Here is a 25,571-nt window from a genome sequence, read left to right as displayed (position 1 = left end):
ACGAAATTCCTGGATCCGCCTCTGTAATGCAAGCAATGAGTTTGGTCATTTGTGGTTGACGCAATCATGGATCGAGAGGGGGCGCTTCCCCCTCTGGTCCCCCCTCACTATATTATGTCAAAACAACAGAAATAAGAATAAGGAAATGCGGGGGGGGCACGGCAGCCTTTGATTTTCTAAAGGCGCCCCTCCCCTTTAAGGAATTCCTGGATCCACCCCTGTTACGCGTTATGACATTTGCATTTAGTTTGAAAATGTTGACATCTGTGATCGACGCGTTATGACATTTGCGCTTAATCCCCGATTTTGACATTTGCGATTGACGCAATCGTGGATTGAGAGGGGCGCATCCCCATTAGTGCCCCTCTCATTATTTCGTCAACACAACAGAAATGAAAAGAAGAAAATAGGGGAGGGGGAGGGTAGCGCAAGCCTTTGACTTTGCAAAGACGCCTCCCCTTTACGAAATTCCTGGATCCGCCCCTGTACTGCAAGCGATGAGTTTGGTCATTTGTGGTTGACGCAATGATGGATCGAGAGGGGGCGCATCCCCCTCTGGTGCACCCTTTATTTTCTTTTCTTTTCTTTTTTTTTTGTTGGTTAAAACAACATAGATAAAAAGAAAAAAATGGGGAATGCGGTAGCCTTTGATTATGTAAAGGCGACTCCCCTTTACGGAATTCCTGGGTCCGCCCCCGTAAAGCAAGCAATGAGTTTTGATATTTTTGTTTGACACAATGATGGATCGAGAGGTGGCGCATCCCCCTCTGGTGCACCCTCACTATAATTATTAGGTTAAAACAACAGAAACAAAAATAAGAAATTCGGGGGGGGGGGGAGTGTCGCGCCAGCCTTTGATTTTGTAAGGCTCCCCGCCCCCCCCCCCCCTTTAGGGAATTCCTGGATCCACCCCTGTGACGCGTTATGACATTTGCAGTTAGTTTGAAAATTTTGACATATGTGGTCGACGTGTTATGACATTTATGGTTAATCTATCTCCGATTTTGACATTTGCGGTTGACGCAATCGCGGATTGACAGGGGGCGCATCCCCCTTTAGTTCCCCCTCTCTTTATTCCATCAAGACAACAGAAATAAAAAGAAGAAAATGGGGGAGGGAAGAGGGTCGCGCCAGCCTTTGACTTTGTAAAGACGCCTCCCCTTTACGAAATTCCTGGATCCGCCCCTGTAATGCAAGCAATGAGTTTGGTCATTTGTGGTTGACGCAATCATGGATCGAGAGGGGGCGCATCCCCCTCTGGTGCCCCCTTTCTTTTGTTTTCTTTTTTTTTTGGCTAAAACAACATAGATTAAAAAAAATATGGGGGGTGCGGTAGCCTTTAATTTTGTGAAGCCGCCTCCCTTTTACGGAATTCCTGGATCCGCCCCTGTAATGCAAGCAATGAGTTTTGATATTTGTGGTTGACGCAATGATGGATCGAGAGGGAGCGCTTCCCCCTCTGGTTCCCCTCACTATATTATGTTAAAAAAACAGAAATAAGGATAAGAAAATGCGGGGGGGGGGGGCACGCCAGCCTTTCATTTTTTACAGGTGCCCCTCCCCTTTAAGGAATTCCTGGATCCACCCCTGTTACGCGTTATGACATTTGCATTTAGTTTGAAAATGTTGACATCTGTGGTCGACGCGTTATGACATTTGTGGTTAATCCCCGATTTTAACATTTGCGATTGACGCAATCGCGGATTGAGAGGGGCGCATCCCCCATTAGTGCCCCCTTTCTTTATTTCGTCAACACGACAGAAATAAAAAGAAGAAAATAGGGGAGGGGGAGGGTCGCGCAAGCCTTTGACGCTTGTAAAGACGCCTCCCCTTTACGAAATTCCTGTATCCGCCCCTGTACTGCGAGCGATGAGTTTGGTCATTTGTGGTTGACGCAATGATGGATCGAGAGGGGGCACATCCCCCTCTGGTGACCCCCTTTCTTTTCTATTCATTTCTTCTTCTTCTTTTTTGGGTTAAAACAACATAGATAATAAGAAAAAAATGGGTTGGGGGAGGTGCGGTAGCCTTTAATTTTGTAAAGCCGCCTCCCCTTTACGGAATTCCTGGATCCGCCCCCGTAATGCAAGCAATGAGTTTTGATACTTGTGGTTGACGCAATGATGGATCGAGAGGGGACGCTTCCCCCTCTGGTGCACCCTCACTATATTAGGTTAAACCAACAGAAACAAAAATAAGAAAAGGGGGATCGCGCCAGCCTTTGATTGTGTAAGCGCCCCCCCCCCCCTTTACGGAATTCCTGGATCCACCCCTGTGGCGCGTTATGACATTTGTGGTCGACGTGTTATGACATTTTGGTTAATCCCCGATTCTGACTTGTGGTTGACGCAATCGCGGATTGAGAGGGGGCGCATCCCCCTTTACTGCCCATCTCTTTATTTCGTCAACACAACAGGAATAAAAAGAAGAACATGGGGACGGGGGGGGGGGGTCTCGCCAGACTTTGACTTTGTAAAGACGCCTCCCCTTTACAAAATTCCTGGATCCACCCCCGCAATGCAAGCAATGAGTTTTCCATTTGTGGTTGACGCAATGATGGATCGAGAGGGGGCGTTTTCCCCTCCGGTGCACCCTCACTATATTAGATTAAACCAACAGAAACAAAAATAAGAAAAGGGGGGTCGCGCCAGCCTTTGATTTTGTAAAGGGGCGCCCCCCCCCCCACCCTTTTTACGAAATTCCTGGATCCGCCCCTGTGACGCGTTATGACATTTGTGGTCGACGCGTTATGACATTTGTGGTTGACGCAATCGCGGATTTAGAGGAGGGGCGCATCCCCTTTAGTGCCACCTCTATTTATTTTGTCAACGCAACAAAAATAAAAATAAGAAAATGGGGGGGGGGAGCGAGGGTCGCGCCAGCCTTTGATTTTGTAAAGGTGCCTCCCCTTTATGGAACTCCTGGATCCGCGTCATGACGCGTCATGACATTTGCAGTAACTTTGGAAATTTTGACATTTGTCGTCGACGTGTTATGACATTAGTGGGTAATCCGATTTTGACATTTGTCGTCGACGTGTTATGACATTTGCAGTAAAAATGGAAATTTTGACATTTGTCGTCGACGTGTTATGACATTAGTGGTTGTTTTGACATTTGTTGTCGACGTGTTATGACATTAGTGGTTGTTATGACATTTGTCGTCGACGTGTTATGACATTAGTGGTTGTTTTGACATTTGTCGTCGACGTGTTATGACATAAGTGGTTGTTTTGACATTTGTCGTCGACGTGTTATGACATTAGTGGGCGATTTTGACATTAGTGGGCTCTACACGCCATCTTTGTCCGGGCAAAAAAAGAATATCGCGTCCGGGCAGCGCAGTAGTGGTGGACACGTAAACACGTATACACAAGCGCTCAAACACGTATTAGTATATTGGTATATGCCTAATATACTTGTCTTTCAGCAAGAAGATAAGGGGGTCGGAGATGAGAGAAGGAAACAACTCAAAATTTTAAGTTGCTAGCAATCGCTTATTTTGAGTGGTAAAGAAAATGAAAATTAAACAAAATTTTACCTTATTCTCCACGAGGTAATACTTTCAAGCCGACCAACACATCTGTGTATACGAGTGTTTCATTGTATTTCTAATTTTTTTTTGTTGGAAATTAAATAAATCATTTTTAGAAGTACGTGTAGGCACATTGGTTCCATGACACATGCTCCAGCTCGAAATGCTAATGTTGAAGCTTACATAAACCCTAACCAAAACCATAACACCTAGGCTAATCCTAATCCTCACCCTGCCCTGAACCAAAAGCCCGATCAGACGCATGATGCTAACTCTATTTTCAGAAAGATATCAATGCCGGAGCATATGTCGTGTCACCAGGCATATATTACGTATTCTAGCTTTTCTCACACTATCACCGTAGTAAAATTAACTGCTGGTTTAGCAAAGGATGGAGGAACGATTTTTTTTTAGGGGGGGACTCAAGGGCCAAATAGGGCAATTAGAAATGAGCACTTTTTAAACTTAAAAAGGGAAGTTGTTTTTTGTTGGTTTTTTTTTTTTTGAAAGGGGGCAAATGCCCCCCCCCCCCCGTTCCGCCGACCTTGCATATAGTTATGTATTAGCTATCTAGTATCACTAGATCGAGAATGGCTTAGGGAGGGTGGAGTGCCCCCTGACGAATTTTGCAAGACCTTTTCTTTTCTTTTTCTTTTTTTTTTTTGTCTTGAATCAATCTGTTTAACACACACTAAAAATGTCATTTTAGTTACCTGTGAAAGGAAACTCCGTTCCCCTTCTTTTCTCCTGTTTCTAATTCTACATCCAAAATCAGCACATGATTCAGGCATTTTGCAACATAGATCTATGCTACTTTAAGTAGAATTTACGAATTTAAGAACACTTTCAATTTCCAAACTCCGATGCAGACTTTGGCATAGATGCTAGCCTACTGCCGTTGCATCCCGTCGTCGATCTCCCTGCATGCTCCGCTAGCACTACACGTTATCGGTACGGTCGCTAGTCGAAATTTGCCCGGACCAAAATGGCGAACGCCTCCTTCTATCAGTCACAGGGATTTTACGGAGTCCGCCCTCTAGGGTTCTTAGTATATATATATCTCTATGGTCCCCCCCCCCCCCGTACATCAACAAAGCGAGCTGATGCGCGTTCCGCGCATTTAACCTTGATAACTAAGAACCTCGATAGCTACAGCCTCGACTCTCTTATTATACTCATATTTTTAGGTCCCCCCCCCCCCAGCACATCAACAAAGCAAGCTGATACGCGTTCCGCGCATTTAATCTTGATAGCTCATACTTTAGTTTGAAGGTTTGAAAGTTTATTTACTCAACAACCCATACTCTGGGTATCGGAGTCCAATGAAAAACATATAGCACATTATTAATTCAATAATACAGAATTGCAAATAACTCTGAAAAGTGTATAAAACAACTATAATCATGAAAATAAGAATGAAATGCGATTGATGAAAAGAAAAAAAAGAATATACAGTATACACGATATATGGTGAAAAAAAAAACAAAGAAAGGGAAATATGACGAGAGAGAGAGAGAGGAGAGAGAGAGAAGGGAATTGGCGGTGAATAGGGAGAGTGAGAAGGACACAAGACTGGTGAATTAACAAAAGAAATACGAGTGACTTTTGGTTCAGGAAAAAAAAAGTAAAAATAGGAACAGAAAAAAGAAAAACGCAAACACATACGGAAATATATTGTAACCACCATATGGTACAGTAGGTTAGGGAGGGAGACTAGCTTCTCTTGGAATCTATTATGACGTAAATTTTACCTCCTTACATTTTCCTTACCGTCTGCTTAACTGCTCGTACTTATACTTATCTCCAACCTTACTACGTTTAGCTACTAGAGTGTATACGTCAGTGTCAAAGAACCTCAATTTGTTTTGGCTATCCAGCTATCTTTGTCCCAGTGGAAGTATAACACTACTTCAGACAAGGTATAGTGCCATCTATTATTACAACAATAGATAACATTGATCAATTTATTATTATTGTGTCTTACTTGAAATATTCTCTGAAACTTACCGATTATCGTTAGGTATCACTTACCAGTGTTGACACTATAGTCAATGTATCCAGTTGTGGTCATTGTTATTATGATGAATAGGCTTCTATAGGCTCCATTAGATTTCACGTTGATAACTTTGTTGAACATTGTTATAGAGTTGGAAACTCCGTTGTGAGGTATTATCAGGAAATTCCCTTCATGATAAATCCATGTGTTTAACGGTTTGACATTTCTTTAGAATAACGGAGCCGCTAGAAAAGTACGTGTTTCTCCTTCGGAAGTAACCTTGAAATGACAGAGTTTACGTAGTAGTCGTTTACGCACTACACATTACGCGCGTCCTGTATAGCGGACAGTGCGCGTAGACTGTACAGTGCGGAGTTTTAATAATAATAGCGAGACTCTTATAAAACGCACATTTCTACCTAAAAAAGATACTCAAGGCGCTATAGAACAGAGTACATATTGCGTCCCGTTACAACAGTATCACAGAAAATAATAAGACAATAAACCAACAAACAATAGGCCTATATACGTACACATACTATACATACAGGTATACAGAGGTTGACTCTTCGTATCCAAAACCTAACATATTAAAACTTATATTATTGTTTAAAATCTTTCTTATACACTGAGGAAAGTATCTGGTTACCGACATACATGATATTTCCACGGAAGTCTTTGATTGGATTAACGTACAGTCATTTCAATTTTATAAATTAAGACATGTTATGACGGATCGGTTGTAAGCCCGTGTATAGCTATGTATTGGAGGCATGTATTGACGCGCATTGTACGGTAGTGAGTTACGGGGAAATTTCCTCGTTTTTGGCCTTAAAGCTTGTATTTGAAGATTCTTCGGAATAATTGAGTAATTATCTGAGAAAGAATGTTTTTCTCTTCCCTTTGATGTTTGTGTAGCATCATAGGCTATTTCATTTTTTTTTTATATTAAGGAAGATTTGGCAGTCGAAGAAATACATTTTAGTTTGTACTGCCATTTCTACGCGTCGAACGTACGGACTCCGCGTAGGAGTGCTCTCTCCAACGTCCGCATAAGGTGTATAAATACCGTGAAATTTTGCGGAGGATAGGAGAGCGGGGGAGAGACGCCGGAACTAGAAGAACTCTCTAGAGACCTGGAAAACAAATACCAATGTACGCACTTAGATGACTAAGATGACTAAGATGGGAAATTATGAAAATAGCTAAGAGTTACCCCCCCCCCCCCCCAATACTTTGCCAGATGAATGGTCCCTGATAGAAGATGTTATAACTCCTCGGACTTAGACGCCGGAAAAATCCAAGAAGACGTGGTACCATAGGAACCTACAGATAATAGACGCCGGAATGCTCCGATGAATAGACGTCGGATAAAATTCTGAAGTCCAGTCCATAGATATTAGATGCCATAACTTTCCCCCAATAGACACTTATATAGATTTCGCCATTTAGTGTAACCATTTACTTGGTTAATTTAGGTTTCTTTTAGAAATTTTATCAAGTTTACTCAATAATTCCTCTGGGCTAATATCATACCAATTATAAATTTCCGGGCTTATAAAATGCTATAAGTTTGATTTGTAACAGTGGCGCATTACACATGTTGTACGTTCTTTAGATAAAGTGTACATTTTTGTTTTTGTATTGAAACTGAAATCTTAGTCACAAACTTTGAATGGTTCTTTTTGTGTCCCATACTCAAGTTTGTTATTGAATTTATACTAATTCAATTCGAACATTGAAGTATACACTCAGATAACACAGGCCAATTTATAAGTACTGAGTAGCGAAGTACCTCTATGCATCAAGATCATATATTTTGATCGAAACGAACATATTCATTTGGTGGATAGTGCTCCCTGTCATATTACGAGAATTAGCTTCTAAGATTAGTTAAAGTCTTTCCTCTCGGGAGTTAACAATCTTACACACGGCCTGATCACACGATGAATCCTGACAAACGACAACACAAGACAGAACATGATACAACACTGGCCAGAGATGGTATAGGCTCCACTTCCGATCCTCCAATAATGATAATAATGATGAACGAGGAGAACAACGATGACGACAAAGTAGAAGCGGGGGCCGCCACAAGTTTGGTGTCAGGAGTGGGATGATGTCATCAGAGATAGAAGAGGCTACAGACGAAAGTGACTTAAATGACTCCTCAGAAGAAACATTGAAATCCCAAGATTCAAAGAAGAAAAAGAAGAAACATGGCTTGCAAACACGCATTTTGGCTCAACTAGCCCAGCTCATGGAACAAATGACGATGACCCTAACGAAGAAGTCTAGAAGACGCAAGTCCAAAAGACGAGCCGGTTCAGACTCAACCACTGAAGAGATGTCAAATTCTTCGGGAGATAGCGAAGTGGAATTCAACTTTCACAGAGGAACAATAGTAAAGAAACAATGAAGAACAACACTTGGAGGAAGAAGAAGAGATGGAAGAAGACGATCATGAAGTTCACGCCCCAAGAACCAATCCACCAAATCATCAGGAAATAAGACAACCATTGACAGAAGTTGATCTTAGATTCGCTCATCAGATGAAAATGAGAGAAAACAACATTCGTCCATCAATTATGCCGGACAAATATGATGGCAGCACCGACTGGAAAAACTACGCTTCACACTTCAAATCTTGTTGCGAAATCAACAAATGGGAAGATGAAGAAGCAGCAAAGTATCTGGCAGCAAGTCTGAGAGGACCAGCTCTCCGACTTCTAGAAAAACAGAGAGGAACTAGATGGAACTTTGAAGAAATGAAGAAGTTGTTCTTCCGTTTCTCCTCAGCAAAGCAGGCGGAAAGTTACCTACTGGAACTTAGAAATCGCAAGCGACGACCAAATGAATCACTCCAAGAGTTGGGACGACATATCAGAGAGCTCACAACTAAGGCCTACTCAAACTTTGATTCTGAAGAACTCGATAGATTGTCTAGAATTCATTTCACAGATGCCATCCGAAGTCCCGAAATCCGTATGGGCATATTTCATGCCAAACCTACAAGTCTTGACGAGATGATTCAAGCAGCAATCACAACTGAGACATTCATACAGACGGAAACCGAACGAAGTGGCTGGAAGAAAACTTCGTATAACAGAGTAATAAACTCCGATTCGGATGTAGAGAAGACTATCAGAGACGAGGTTCAGAAGGCCGTAGGACGTGCCATGGAAAGTTTCATAGAGAAGAAGAATTCAGAAGTGAAAAGATCATGCTCCTCCAAGCCTTCGGCACAACCTCCAGACATGACAGAATATGAGAGAAGAAGTAGGAAGAGGGAAGATGACAGAACACAGAGATGTTTCTACTGCGACCAACCAGGCCACTTTGCGAGAAATTGTCGGAAGAAGTAGGAAGATGAGAAAAGACGCAACTACCGGTCAAACGACCAGTGGTCGCCCCAACGGGTCATGGTGCGGCCAAGCGCCCAAAATTACAGAATACCCAACCAAGAAAGTCCCCTCCCTGAGAGAACATGTACTCCAAGCATAAATCCAAGTGTAGAAGGCCTCTACGTACCAGTTAGAGTTTATGGGAAGGAATACAAATTCTTAGTAGATACTGGTGCCTCCGATTCCTACATAACAAGAAAAGTTTATGATGAGATTGATAAAGAAGTAACACCTCAACTTAGGCACAGAGAAGGAAAAGCACACTTAGCGGATGGATCATCCTTACATTTTGATGGTGATGTGACACTTGAGATGACAATTGGACCAAATAAAGGGTTTATCACTGTGATAGCAGCTGACGTCAGTGGAGATGGAATCCTTGGCCTAGAAACCTTAACGAAAATGGGAGCGAAAATAGACTTAGAAACCTTTGAACTCACCACGAAATGGGGTAAAGTAGAATGTAAAACTGAAGACGGAGAAAAGTTAGTCTGCCGCGTTAGTGCCTCAGAAACTACCACGATCCCAGCTGGTCATGAAGCCATCATACTTGGAGCAGTGAATGAAGGAACCAAGCCCAACGCATTAGGAATGATAGAGTCAGGGACACAACTTGAGAAGGAGGGTCTACTAGTGGCCAGAACACTCATCAAAACAGGAGAAGTAGAACCGGTTAGGATATTTAATCCGTCAAGCTCGAACAAAGTTGTTCAGAAGGATACTAAGATCGCTTCAATGACAATCGTAGACAAAGAAGATGTAAATGAGGATCCGAAGTACATGGCACTCAAAAACATAGAGGTTCCCAGCCACTTGATGGACTTACTGAAAAGGAGTACAGAAGACATACCAGACCAGTATCACCATGACGTAGCGAAATTACTCGCAGAGTTTCAAGATGTATTCTCCAGTACAGACGACGATATTGGAAGAACTAATCTGGTACAACACAAGATTGACACAGGAACACAACGACCAATCAAGCAACGACCACGCAAACACCCTTTCGGGCAAAGGGAAGAAATCAAGAATCAAGTCAACGAACTTCTTCAGAAGGGTCTCATGGAACCAACTGACAGTCCATGGGCTGCGAACATTGTACTCGTGAAGAAGAAAGACGGAACTCAGAGATTCTGTGTCGATTACAGACAGCTCAACGCAGCTACAGTTAAAGATGCCTACCCCCTGCCTCGAATTGACGAAACTCTAGATGCACTTTCTGGAGCAAAGTGGTTTTCAACACTAGACTTGGCTAGTGGAAACTGGCAAGTAGGACTAGACGAAGACGTACGCGAAGGCAATGTCAGCATGCTTAGCAGATGGTGGATTGTACGCTTTGAATGTCATGCCTTTTGGTCTCTGCAACGCCCCAGCGACTTTTGAGAGACTCATGGACAAAGTACTCGCTGGACTTCATTGGGAAACACTGGTAGCCTACTTAGACGATTTGATAATCGTTGGGAAAGTCTGTATCAGAAGAAATCAACCGACTGCGACAAGCAAACTTGAAGTTGAAACCAAGGAAATGCCATCTTTTCAAGACTCAAGTAGCCTATCTAGGACATGTAGTGTCAAACGAAGGAGTTTCAACTCAAAAAGAGAAGATTGAAGCTGTTAGATCTTGGCCAACTCCAAAGACTGTGACAGAAGTTAGAAGTTTCTTAGGTCTTACATCTTACTATAGACGCTTCGTAGAAGCTTTGCAAGTATCGCCAAGCCTCTTCATCAACTGACAGAGAAGGGTCGTGGCGGACAGTTCGTATGGAGTCCTGTCTGCCAGGCCGCTTTTGATGAACTTAAACGAAGATTGATAACTGCACCCATCTTGGCATACCCTAGTCCCGAAGGAGAGTTCATCCTGGATACGGATGCCAGCAAAGAAGGTATAGGTGGAGTTCTTTCCGAAGTACAAGACGGAAAAGAAAGAGTAATTGCGTACGGTAGCAAAGTTCTGAGCAAGGCAGAACGAAACTACTGTGTAACTCGAAGAGAACTTCTCGCTGTAGTCACATACCTCAAACATTTCAAGCAGTATCTCTATGGAAGACATGTCAGAGTTCGAACAGATCACGGAGAATTACGTTGGCTCACAAATTTCAAACAACTGGAAGGTCAACTGGCACGATGGCTCGAGGTAATCGCTGCATACGACATTGAGATAGTCCACCGCGCTGGCAGGAGTCATGGGAACGCAGATGCCCTGTCAAGGAAGCCCTGTCGCCAATGTGGAAGAGAATCTGAATGTGTGTTAGATGAAGGACACACAAGTCACACTCGTGTCATTCAGATGACAAATGACACCGAGAAGATTGAAGTGAGACGAGCCCAACTAGAAGATCCGAACATTAGACCGGTACTTGAAGCTGTAGAGAAGAATACTCCACCAACTAAGGAAGACGCCTCCTCGTGGTCCTTCAAGAGTAAAGTGTTACTTGAACATTGGGAGCAACTGGAGATTCGACAAGGAGTTCTCTATCGGAAATGGGAGTCCAAAGATGGAAGGGAAGTGCGGTGGCGACTGGTGTTGCCGAAAGAGAAAATAGAAGGAGTCCTAACTGAATTGCACGCAGGTTCCTTAGCTGCTCACTTGGGAACAACGAAGACGTTGAAAAGTGTTCAGCGGAGATACTACTGGGTAGGGATGAAGGCCGACGTGAGGTCGTTCATACGGAAATGCTCGGCGTGTGCCCGACGCAAAGGCCCAAGTAAGAAGAGAAGAGCACTCCTTCAGCAAAGGCTTAGTGGAAGCCCAATGGAGCGAATCGCGCTTGATATTCTCGGACCGCTTCCAGAAACTGATGAAGGAAATAGATACGTGTTAGTCATAAATTTGTCGAAGCATATGCAATGCCTGATGAAACTGCAAGAACAGTTGCACGGATACTAGTCGAAGAGTACATCTGTCGATACGAAATCCCAAAACAGATACACACTGACCAAGGAAGGCAGTTCGAATCCAAGTTCAGGGAAGTTTTCAAGTTGTTAGGAACAAGGAAGACAAGGACCACGCCATTTAATCCCAAGTCTGATGGAATGGTCGAAAGATTCAACAGAACCTTGTTGAACATGTTAGTCACGATGTTGGAGCCTGAAAAGCACCAGCGCGTCTGGGACAGGCATATCCCTTTGCAACAGCAGCCTATCGAAGTACGAAGCACGAGACAACGAACGAAAGCCCAAACATGATGATGTTCGGCAGAGAAGTAGTTCATCCCCCGGATCTCTTTCTTGAATCGCCTCACTACGATGAGGGGACAGATTACGTCAAAGGACTAAGATGTAGAATGGAGAATATCTACTCACGTGTGGTGGCACACAGCACACGAAATCTCAGACGACAGAAGCGAAATTACGACAAGAAAACAGCTGGGTTGTCATATGAACCAGGATATTTCGTGTGGTTGAAAAATGATCTTAGGAGGAAAGGAGTAAGTCCGAAGTTATCCTTTGGATGGGACGGACCTTTCAGAATTATGAACAAACTGTCAGACGTCACATACAGGATTCAAGCTACACCACGATCTAAACCAAAGATTGTACATTTTGACAGACTGAAGCCATACGAAGGAGCTACACCGGATGAATGGTCCAATGTAACCCAGAATGATGAAGTGGCAAACACAGCTCTGTCCAGGGAAGCGCCAGATCAACCAAGTTCATCAGAAACAGAAGTACAAACTTACAAACTAAAGAAAAAGAACAAGGAGTTCTTACAGATTCTGGTTCAGGGCGCTACCCTAAGAGAAATAGGAACCCTCCCAACTATTTCTGGAGAATCGGGGAATGATTCTTAGGAAGAAATTGTGGAAGAAGTTGGGATATTTCATTAAAAGAAGAATTTGTTTAATGTTTTGCTTTCTCGTCAGATGGGCCGCTTTGAGTGCAAACTGATGACCATCAGCCGGAGGCCCCCTGCCTACCGATGCCGTTATTGCAATTACGTATCGACCATCAACGAAATGGTGAAAGCTCATAAGAGTTCCCGACACAAACGAAACAGGGCGCCTCTCACTAAGGTCATCCCCCCCCCCCCCCCCCCCCCCGCGAAGACGCCTGCAAGTGGTAACAAGGCGCCCATCTGAAGCCAAGAGGAAGAGGTTGTCTACACCGGATCTGACGGCGAGGAAGCCCACGAGACCATTAGTGCCGTTCTGCAGGGCCAGGAGGCTTACGTCACCCACACCCGTGCCATCACTGGAACACGGATCCCCAGAAGAGGCAGTCCCTACCCCTACGAGCGATCAAGACGTCCCACCTAAAGATGAGACAACCACGTCCATCATAAGCCTCAACGAGGACGACTGGACGGAACTCGACGATGATATCGACGAGTCGACACAAACGGAATTCGACACAACGGAAGCAGAGACCCAGACAGATAACGAAACCAGGCTCCTCTTTGACGTATGTCACGACGCGCTTCATACTCACTCATCTTCTACCCAGTCTTTTGCCCTAGGGTCTACCCATGGTTGTGGTGCCGGTACATACGTCGTGGAGACGGTCCGCTTGCCAGAGAAGGGTGTCGTTTACACGAGACACACGTATGATCACAGTGAGCAGTAGAATCTGCGTTAATGATATACTATTATCATGACATGTTTTCTCTTTCTCTTCTTTCTCTTTCTGATCTTCATCTTTGAGAATTGTAACGCCACTGATGTAAATATGTATATAGGGATTGTACTTGTACAGGGGATTAGTGGGAATCTTGTGGAATCGCTCATATTCAAAAGTTTAAATGATCAAGCATGCTGGATTGAGCATTTCAAATTGAGCATTCCCAAGATGTATTTTTATTTCATGAGATCCGTTAACATTGTATAATGCGAGGACGCATTTCGTGGGGAGGGAGGCTGTGTAACCACCCTATGGTACAGTAGGTTAGGGAGGGAGACTAGCTTCTCTTGGAATCTATTATGACGTAAATTTTACCTTCTTACATTTTCCTTATCGTCTGCTTAACTGCTCATACTTATACTTATCTCCAACCTTACTACGTTTAGCTACTAGAGTGTATACGTCAGTGTCAAAGAACCTCAATTTGTTTTGGCTATCCAGCTATCTTTGTCCCAGTGGAAGTATAACACTACTTCAGACAAGGTATAGTGCCATCTATTATTACAAAAATAGATAACATTGATTAATGTATCATTATTGTGTCTTACTTGAAATATTCTCTGAAACTTACCGATTATCGTTAGGTATCACTTACCAGTGTTGACACTATAGTCAGTGTATCCAGTTGTGGTCATTGTTGTTATGATGAATAGGCTTCTATAGGCTCCATTAGATTTCACGTTGATAACTTTGTTGAACATTGTTATAGAGTTGAAAACTCCGTTGTGAGGTATTATCAGGAAATTCCCTTCATGATAAATCCATGTGTTTAACGGTTTGACATTTCTTTAGAATAACGGAGCCGGTAGAAAAGTACGTGTTTCTCATTCGGAAGTAACCTTGAAATGACAGAGTTTAAGTAGTAGTCGTTTACGCACTACACATTACGCGCGTCTTGTATAGCGGACAGTGCGCGTAGACTGTACAGTGCGTATCCAAAACCTAGAATATTAAAACTTATATTATTGTTTAAATTCTTTCTTATACACTGAGGAAAGTATCTGGTTACCGATATAGATGATATTTCCACGGAAGTCTTTGATTGGATTAACGTACACTTACTTCAATTTTATAAATTAAGACATGTTATGACGGATCGGTTGTAAGCCCGTGTATAGCTATGTATTGGAGGCATGTATTGACGCGCATTGTACGGTAGTGAGTTACGGGGAAATTTCTTCGATTTTGGCCTTAACGTTTGTATTTGAAGATTCTTCGGAATAATTGAGTAGTTGTCTGAGAAAGAATGTTTTTCTCTTCCCTTTGATGTTTGTGTAGCATCATAGGCTATTTCAGTTTTTGATATTAAGGAAGATTTGGCAGTCGAAGAAACACATTTTAGTTTGTACTGCCATTTCTACGCGTCGAACGTACGGACGCGTAGGAGTGCTCTCTCTAACGTTCGCATAAGGTGTATAAATACCGTAAAATTTTGCGGAGGATAGGAGAGCGGGGGAGAGACGCCGGAACTAGAAGAACTCTCTAGAGACCTGGAAGACGAATACCAATGTACGCACTTACTTGACTAAGATGACTAAGATTTGAAATTATGAAAATAGCTGAGAGATGACCCCCCTCCCCACAATATTCATACGCTAAGTGAACAAGAATGAAGGAAATATGGAGACGAGAACGAGAAGAAGTAGAGAGACGGAAGAAAAATGGAGGAGAGAGTGAAAAGTCAAATGAGTTATAAATCAATTGTAAAGAAGGCACAGCCTGTAAAAAAAGCTTGTATATATAGTATTTACAAAAAGGATAAAAAATACTAGTAATCTAAACATGTGTCATTATATAACTACAAAACTTGGTTAGATTGGAAAGGACTGTGTTCTTTTGACAATGAAATAATTGATCAATTTTCATAGTATTTGGGTATTTCCAGTAAGTATTTCTTTCGTTGTTCATTAAAAAGTCTACACTGAAAAAGGTAGTGAAATTCATCACCAATTTTCTCTTCATTGCAATGGATGCAAAATCTTTCGTTTCTTGGAATCTGATTGTATCTTCCAGAAACAATTGGCAGTTTATGATAAGCGCAACGGAATTTGCATTAAATTTTTGCCTGCGAATCATGAAGGTGTCAAAAGTACTCAAAATGAAGATCCTGCTTAAAAATTCGATAATTTAAACATTAAGAATTTTTGTCTACATTACTATGCCATTCTTGTTTATAAATATCGTTTAATCTGGTACTAACTAAACTTTTGAAGCCAGCTAAAGTGAGATGTGATGCTTGGCTGTTCCACATTTCCGTGAGACCTAGGTTGTTAAATATCTCTTTTATCCTAATTAATTGCCTCGCAGATAAAACTATTGAAAATTATAGAAAAGATGCGCTATCTTTGACATATTACTGTGAACAAGCTTAAACCAAAACATTAACATCCGAAGGGTCACTGTTTTTGGTAATCTATCTTTACCTATTTCACCATAAACCATACAATTCGGAGTTCGCTTATGTAATCCAAGAAGTTCCTTACAATATCTACAAAAGAAAGTTTCAATTTGGGCGAGGTCTTCAAACCCAAATTTCACTGCCGTAAAGCAAAATAGGCATGATCAAATGTTCAAAAAGCTCTAATTTTACGTCAATCGGAAGCAGGAGAGGTGAAATTTTACTTTTCATGGAGTACAACGCTCTTTTGGCTTGGGATACTTGATTGTTTGTAGCTTTCTTAAAATTATTATTATAATTGAACGTCGTTCCTAAGTAAACATAATCATCGCAGACACAAATTTTATCATTTCCGAAAAGAAAGGTAAGAGCTGTTCTAACTTTTCCACGGGAAAAATAACTATCTTAGTCTTAGCAGTATCAACGGTCAGATGCCACAATTGGCAACAATCAAATAAAGCATCAAGAGCTAACTGGAGTTCCTCAGCATTTTCAGCCAACACAGTCGTATCATCTGCATATAGTAATGTGAATAAATGAACAAACATATTCACGTCTTCGGTAGAACACGTTTCATTGATACCTGACGAAAGAGAATCCAGGCCAGGGTATCTCTGAGACAGAAATGACGAAAAGTCGTTTAGGTACAACGAAAATAATATTGGTGATAAATTCTCGCCTTGTTTTACACCTATGTTACTCTTTTAAAAAATCTGATTTAGAATTGTTATAAAAAACGCAGGATTTTGACTTTCTATAGATATCCTTAACGACCCGGAGTAATTTACCATTAATTCCATGTTCAAACAATTTCAACCACAGTGAGGATCTATCAACCAAATCGAATCCTTTTTTATAATCAACAAAAGCTGTATACACCCTTTTCCTTCTTTGTTAATAGAAATCAAGAATAGCATGTAATGAAAATACATGGTCCATAGCTTGTTCTTCTCTTAGCACGCATTGTGATTCTACAAAGTTACTCTATCATTTAATACTGCCGTAAATAGCTTCCCAACACAGCTCAATAATGTAATACCTCTGGTATAGTTGTCAACACAATCTCGTGAGCCCTTCCCTTTATACAATGCATGGTTTTATCAAACCGTTTGCCCAATCTGTTGGGACAATGCCACTGTCGAATATTAGATTAAACAATTTGGTTATCAACTTGACCAAATTTTTTGAAATATTCTTCAGAAGTTCATTCAAAATCAAATCAAGGCCTGGTGCCTTGTTATTTTTAAGTCGTTTCATTTGTTTGACAACTTCCGATATTTCAATCTCTCTGTCTAATTCTTCATTTGACATATCGTTAAACAATGCTTTAATGCCAGCATCATAAGATCGTACATTACCACTACCCAGACTTTAAAATGATCATAAAAATCATGCGATGATAGTTCTTGAGATGTTTCACAGTCTCTATTCTTCCTATTAATCAGTTTCCAATAATCTTTCGGATTTGAACTTTTTAAATTCCTTAACGCTGAATCTAATTGCCAGGTATGATTTTGCTTCTTTAAACGGATAACATTTTTGTACAGTTCACTTTTACGTTTCATTTCACTCTCACTATGATCAGTTTTAGTTCGACGGAAGACATTTCTTGCTTGTATAAAATCTTTTCTTGCATCAGAACATTCCTTATCAAACCAAGGATTTGCGTGAAATTTGTTTCGGCGTGCCTTAAAATTCTTTGCTTTAGACTCAATAACCATATTACACGCAACTGCAGCATCTAAATAGATATTACGTAGATTACCAGTGATCTTATCAATTTCACTTTGAGAGATGTTTCCTTTAGTAAGTGTCTCTATGTAATGTATTGATGCAAGTATTTCTGCATTATCAAAATTTTGAACGAACATATTTCTTTTCTTATCCTCCCATTTGACCTTGATTGACTTTTCATCATTACAATTATACCTACATCTCTTCTCAAAACATTGTAATTTTCAGTAGATCTTCCTACAGCATGAGCAAATTTATTGACAATTTCGAGTGAAATCGGACAGTGTTTGATAGAAATTTATTAAAAGTACCAATGGAGAAATTTTCAATTTTTGTGAACACTTCGGGAGATGACAAAGTATAATCAACAGTACTGGCACTGCCACATGTTAAACGACCAATACCGAAATCATCACCGAATCTGCCATTCACTATATGTATATCCATATTTTTGCAAAGATCTAATAATCTATGACCGTTATGATTAACATGACGATCATTGTTGAACCTTTTATTACAAATACCAAGCAATTCAAGTTCAGATTGAGAATCAGTTATATTCTCGGATATGAATGACAAACCAGTTTCATTTTGAATCTCATCTTCCACTGTAAGAAATTCACCAAGTATCCCTGTTCTGACATTGAAGTTTCCTACCAACAAAAACGGGAGATCGTATTTAGCCCGCAGAGTGGTACAATCATTCAAGATTGTGTCAAAAATATAGTCAGTATAGTACTTTGACCCTTCATGCGGAATATACACTGAGCCAATCAAAATAGAGAATCCAGAAAAGTCAAGTTTAATCCACAAAATAGAATCAGACTGAGTCTGATTCGAAATTTCATAACAGCCCCTGAATCTCTCAGAAACAATTATTGCTAACCCATGAGTCCCACTGAGGGGGATACAGACTTTTCTTTTCTGGGCCGTCACATATTGATACCCAGGAAAATACTCAGAATAATTCAAATCGGTTTTAGTTTCACTGAGACAAATGATATCATGCTTTTTGACAAAATCTTGTAGGAAGCCATAATCACATTTCTTAGAAATACCGCAAACATTTAGCCCTGCAAATCTTCAGCCTTGAAATGGATGAGCAATGATATTTATGGTCATCGGAGCAGGCATGTGCCGCGAGTTCCTAGATGTCAAGGTAAACCCCCAACTTCTTGATGCGGTCCTCGTCCCAGCCGATGTCATGGAGATTGTCCAGCGAATCCAGAACTCTGGTGCTCTGCCTCCCATCGGACTTACTAATGTAATGGATCTTTCCATCTATTGTCCAGACACGTAGTATGCCTGTGTCCTTCCTCATCTCTTGGACGACTTTGCTCCTGAGACGGGTGAGGTCGTCGTTGATGCAAACATGTTTCAGATCCTCTCTCTTTCTTAGACCTTTCTTGGCTCGCATGAAGGTTGCCTTTGCCTCACGCCTGGTGAAACGAGCAATGACAGTGCGCGCTTTCTTCTTTTGATGGTCGTCCGCCGGTGTTGAGCCCAGTCGATGGCAGATGCTCAAATCTGTGGCCTTGATGTCTACTCCCATTTGCTTCGCTAGGTCTAGTACCACTCCTGTCGTATTTTCACCCTGCTCCTCCTTCAGACCGTAGATTTTCACGTTCTCCTTCCTTGTGTATTGTTTGAGTCGTTCTACTTCGAAATAACCAATTTGAACAGACCTTTTCATTTTCCCACTAGCCCTTCCTTCCTCATTCTGTTCCTTCCAAGTCTTCTGTTCCTCTTCATTGCAGCGGTCACAGCGGAAGATACGGCTTGGACAATGATAGGCTGGATAGCAACTATAACCTTGGCGACTATGTTGGCTATCAGCGCATCATCATTTCCAGTTACTGTGGGGCTAGTGGTGTCTCCTCCCTTGGTGTTGTAGACCTAGATCCTCCACCTGATGCACCACGTCCTTGACTTCCGGAGCCCTTGCCCACACCTTTCATGGACGCTGCATCTACCCCCATGGAAGCTACCACTGCATAGGACACAGCATCATTAATAGCTCGGCTGGGATCCTCCTCCTTGATAGACACCTCATCATCTAGAACGTTGAAGTTGGCCATGACGTCACAAAGGAGTAACAATGGACCGCGTGAGATGCGTTGCTCGGTGTTGCTGTGTGGAGCGCTCCTTCTGGAGATGTGTGATATTAAGCAAATAATCAACGTTGGTGAAGGTGATGGGACAAACTATCACTTCCGAGGCGATCTGGATGTAGCTATCTTTCCGAAGCGCAGCTGAGGAAAGATAGCGTACACATTCAGATCGCCGAGGAAGTGATAGTTTGTCTCATTGCCTGAAACTAAAAGTTGATTATTTGCTTTATATTCCACATCTAGGGTCCTAGAAAATCCCATTTTATTCCACATCTGAAACCGTTTTAGTTGTCTTTAGGTATCCTTAGGGCTTAGGCTAGTGTGCGCGTAGATGACAAAACAATGAATTTGCTGCGCGCACCGCGCGGCACTGATGTGAAAGTGCGTTGCACTATGTACTATCAAGTGACCTAGTTAAATGACAGTCCACAGTGCAACGCACTTTTATTTCGCGCGTATTCATCTCGCGTTAAGACTGTATGGACTGCCAGAGATCAGCAAAACAAACAGCTGTCTTTATAGATGACAAAACAATAAATTTGCTGCGCGCACCGCACGACACTGAAGGGAAAGTGCGTTGCACTGTGTACTATCAAGTGACCTAGTTCTTCTCAGGTGATGTGATGGGCAAAACTACGCTTTATCACGTGATCAGCTCTTGACCAATCCTATAGCAAGATTCTTAGTATGTGGAATATAAACTGTACTAGTACGCACTTGTAAGGGGTGCGCAGAGTCTTGTCCAGTCTCCTGTCGCTATGGAGACGGCGTAGTTGCCACGGTCGGCTCAATGCATTGTGAGCGCCAATAATGCAGAGTTGCGCAAATAGGCAATCAAAATCGAAATTTTCAAGTACGTAGAAACGCCAAATGATTGACCAAATTCGCTGTAAACGTTCCCAAAGAATAAGGCAATCTACAAAATTATGAACTGATCTAATTTACCTCGCTGTGCTTTTCAAAATGAAGTACAAATAGCCGCGACCAGACACCAATAGTGAAAATAAAATCCAATCTGCCGGAGCTCAACAAATACACGTCCAACCGTCTCGAGTCTAAGTCCCCCCCCCCCCCCTCTCCCTGCGGCAGATCAAAGAAGGTTTGTGTGGTGCGTGCCGGAACTACTTTCTCACAATCACGTCGGCAAGGATAGGGTACTTTCTTGCATTTGTGGTGAGTTTGAGGTGGGGAATGAGAATGCCCATTTTTGAAGGTAAGCAAACCATAGATCGATATCTAATTATAACTCAGTGGCGGATCCAGAGGGGGGCGCAACCGGCGCACGCCCCCCTTTATTTTTCGTTAAAAACAAAAGAAATAAAAAGAAAAAAATGAAATGAAACCCGGAAGTGGCACCAGAAATATTAGTCACGCCCCCCCCCCTTTACAGAATTCCTGGATCCGCCCCTGTAACTTGTTGAGTTTTTCCAGTATTATGGGCTAGTCTACCTCTCCGTAAGCGACCATCCAAGTTACCTTAAGAATAACCCCGGGCATGGGGCGCTCCTTTTTTTTTTTTTTTCTTCTTCTTCTTTTTTCCCCTTCCTAAGTTAATTTCATGTCAGTTGACATTGGTTTCTTTGACCTTGTGTACGTATTTTTTGAGGGTCCCATACCCTACAAGCTTTGCTTTTTAAGTGGGACCCTCCATTTCCATTCTAATCTTTGTATTAGGTATATACCTTAGAAACGAAATTCTGTTGTTACTCGTGACCACTTGTACGTTTTCTTTGAAATTGTTATAAATTTGTTCTGTAAATGTATTGTATATATTTTTTTTCTGTTTATTCAATGGAAATGGAAATAAAATTGAATTGAATTGAATTGAATTGAATTTTGTACACAGTTAGCTATGGGGCTGGTCGCAAGAAAACCTAACGAACAGCTAGAATCCGAGGCCGAAACTCAACTGTAAGTGTTAGGTGTTAGGATCTAATAATACTTTGAGTCATTGTACATGTTGGGATGGGGATCGGACTATTCGCGGACTATAAGTCTTTAACTTTTCAGAAATGCATTTTTCAAACAAAATAGACCAGCTATGATTTCCAAAAAGGAGTGATGAATGTATTATAGTCATTGACATTGTAACGTTAGCTTACATCTGACATTGTATGTAGGGCCTTATCACGTTACAATTAACGATAGGGCCTACTCAGTAATGTACTTGTAGGCCTATAGGCCTAACCGTTAGGGGGCTACTTTTGTACGCACCTAGAGCTAATCTAGAGCAAAAGTTGAGAAAATGCCTCATCTCATGATACATCGATCATTAGGAGCTATCTTCTAAATAGTAACTTAGGTGCCTAGTAAAGTTCTAACGTTAATGTTATGCGTTTCAGAAAATATTGGGACACATTAAAATCTGAATCTAAATTCTCCAGAACGTAAGGCCTAACTGCAGATCTAACGTTAGAGAAACTAGTACACGGTCTAGAGGATTCTAGTCTACTCGGGGTTCTATCGTAGGGCTTGCTTACCCTAACCTAACTGCGACAGCCGCCGCACAAAGTGTGGTGGCTGCGCCGTTTTCGCATTAAAGGACAAGTTCACCTTTATATACATGTGGATTGAGTGAAGGCAACAATATTAGTAGAACACATCAGTGAAAGTTTGGGGAAAATCTGACAATTCGTTCAAAAGTTATGAATTTGTAAAATATCTGTGCACTCACTGCTGGAGGAGAAGACTACTACAGTGTATGATGTCACATGCGTACAACGATATAAGGAAAATAAAAAGAGAATTTCACAAAACTTGACTTTTTGAATAAAGTGCACATTTCCTCGACTTGTTACTGACTTATGTTAGGGGTAATATTATTCCCCCCGACTTCTGAAAGAGAGAAGTCGAGTATTCTTTTATTATGTGAGAAAAGTGAGAATATCTTGAATTTTCTTTATACTTTCTTTATATAGTTGTACTCATATGACATCACAAGCTATAGTAGTCTTCTCATCCAGCCGTGACTGAGCAGAAACTTCAAAAATTCATAACTTTTGAACGGATTGTCCGATTTTCCTCAAACTCTCATTGATGTGTTCTACAAATATTGCTGCATTCACTCAACCCAAATGTCTATGAAGGTGAACTTGTCCTTTAAGATCTTAGAGTTGTACAAAAAGGGTGCCGTTGCGGCGCTATATTTCCTTAATTTTTCAGCAAAACTACTAGGAATACTTACATGGGTCGATTAAACCTAAATGATTCCAATCGGTGACTGTTTGATGCATTTCATTGCTTATGATGCAGAAAATGTTGTCTTATAAGGCGAATATCTTCAGCTCACTGATGCTCACTAAAGTCACAATCACTTGCACATGCGCACAGCATGCATTCAGTGCAGTGCATTGACAGCTGTATTGCTGGCTACATGATGCATACCCGTATTCATTTCACCTTATATGCACCGTGCGATGATGCATTATTCATATCCTTGAGCATCAGTAACGTTGACGTCATTGTTTACGCATGCGTAGATGCGTACTAATCAAAGAGGTTCTATATGTAATAGAGCGCGCGCTCGCATATAGAAGCGGGCCAATTGAACGACCCGCCGCCATTTTCAAAGAGGTCGACTACCAGAAGCCTGAACCCGGAAGTGCCTATAGTAATACACGTAAAGTACAGCTTCGAAGATGGGGTTGGGTTGGAAAAATCATTCTAATTTTAAGGAAAATCAATATTGTCCATATGCCTCCGGATTTTATAAGAGAGATACATTCTCAACACAGTATACGTGTTTTGATGAAAAAAGGACTTGCTCTAATGTGTCCAATATGTGCCTTAACACGAAGCCTAAATTGCCAAACAGGCATTCATGCATTCATACTACATATAAAGATTGCAGAAAGGTACAGTGTATACTCTTTGGTATGGGAGTATACTGATTTCACATAATATATGTCACTTAGAAACATCAGACACACATACAACACACACTCCCACACACATCCACGCACCCACAACAAACACACACACTCACAACAAACACACACATACGCACACACATGTGCGCACCAAACCACCTTTTTTTTTCAAATTCCAACACACACACACACACACACAACACACAATTGTGTGGTTTGGTTTGTACATGTGTGTGCGTATGTGTGTGTTTGTTGTGAGTGTGTGTGTTTGTTGTGGGTGTGTGTGGGAGTGTGTGTTGTATGTGTGTGGGAGTGTGTGTTGCATGTGCGTCTGAATTTTTTAAGTGACATATATTTTTTTTTTTTGTGAAATCACTATTCCCATACCAAAGAGTATACACTGTACCTTTCTGCAATCTTTAAATGTAGTATGAATGCATGAATGCCGGTTTGGCAATTTTGGCTTCATGTTAAGGCACATATTTGACACATTAGAGCACGTCCTTTTTTCATCAAAACACGTATACTGTGTTGAGAATGTATCTCTCTTATAAAATCCGGAGGCATATGGACAAATATGATTTTCCTTAAAATTAGAATGATTTTTCCAACCCAACCCCATCTTCAAAGCTGTACTTTACGTGTATTACTATAGGCACTTCCGCGTTCAGGCTTCTGGTAGTCGACCTCTTTCGTGCGCGCGCGCCACTGTTCAATTGGCCCCGTTTTCATTTGTACGCACTGAATAGTGAGCGCTTACTCTATTGTGCTAATGGATATAGCAGCAAGTCTCTCCACTGGGGCAGGCCGCTTATTACTCCTAAAAAATGTGGAGAATTTTGGAGTTTCCAGAAAAATTGGTGAGAAGAACCAAGTCGATGACGCCCTCACTTGTTCCGTCTTTATACATGAAAAGGTAAATTCAATAGGGTTTGTCTTGTGAGCGCTCTACTGGCTGCAGTTCTTCGATCATCTTCAAATTTGGCATGAAGGTGTATTATGACAAGACAAGATGCCTATGGTTTTTGGTGATGGCGCCCTCGCTTGTTCCGTCTTTATACATGAAAAGGTAAATTCAATAGGGTCTGCTTGTGAGCGCTCTACTGGCTGCAGTTTTTCTTCGATCATCTTCAAATTTGGCATGAAGGTGTATCATAGTAAGATGAAGATGCCTATTGTTTTTGGTGATGGCGCCCTCGCTTGTTCCGTCTTTATAAATGAAAAGGTAATTTTAAAGGGTCTGCTTGTGTGTGTGACGCTGGCCTTGTTTCTTGACCATTTTTTTTCAAATATGGTATGTAAATATATCATAGTCAGGCCTTGTTTCTTGACCAATTTTTTTCAAATATGGTATGTAAATATATCATAGTCAAATCTATACATCTATACCTATTGATAATGCTGCTCTCACTGTTCCACCTTTTACAGGGTCAAAGGTCATCTTGATCATGACAAAATGTGCAAAAGTGCTTATTTATGCAATAACTTGATTGTTACCCAACAGATTTTATTCAGACTTGCTAGGGAGGAGTATGGGTGATCATTCTACATGAAGGACACAAGAGTTTGTGGTGACGGCGCCCTCAGCGTTCCGACTTTGGATGCCAATGCTCGTTTCTTGTGTGTGCTCTATCAGCCACATTTCTTATAAGATTTTCTTCAAATTTGGCAAAATGGTGCATTATAGTGAAATGAAGATGCCCATATTGTTTTTGGTGGTGGCGCCCTCGCTTGTTCTGGCCTAAAAAGTAATCCAGATGGAATATGGGAGACGGGTTCGGGGGATACATGTGCTCAATTGCGAGTGCTTCTAGTTGTCACCGTGTTTATGATAGAAATTTAGCCATGCTTTATTTGTGAAGTCGCCGTATGTGGCAATAGGGAGTTATTCGTGATTTCTGCTCC

This window comes from Diadema antillarum, unplaced genomic scaffold, assembly GCF_040938485.1.
Source record: "Diadema antillarum isolate AM-2024a unplaced genomic scaffold, OU_Dant_1.0 scf00000170, whole genome shotgun sequence".
In the NCBI taxonomy this organism is placed as follows: Eukaryota; Metazoa; Echinodermata; class Echinoidea; order Diadematoida; family Diadematidae; genus Diadema; species Diadema antillarum.
This window is presented reverse-complemented; position numbering follows the sequence as displayed.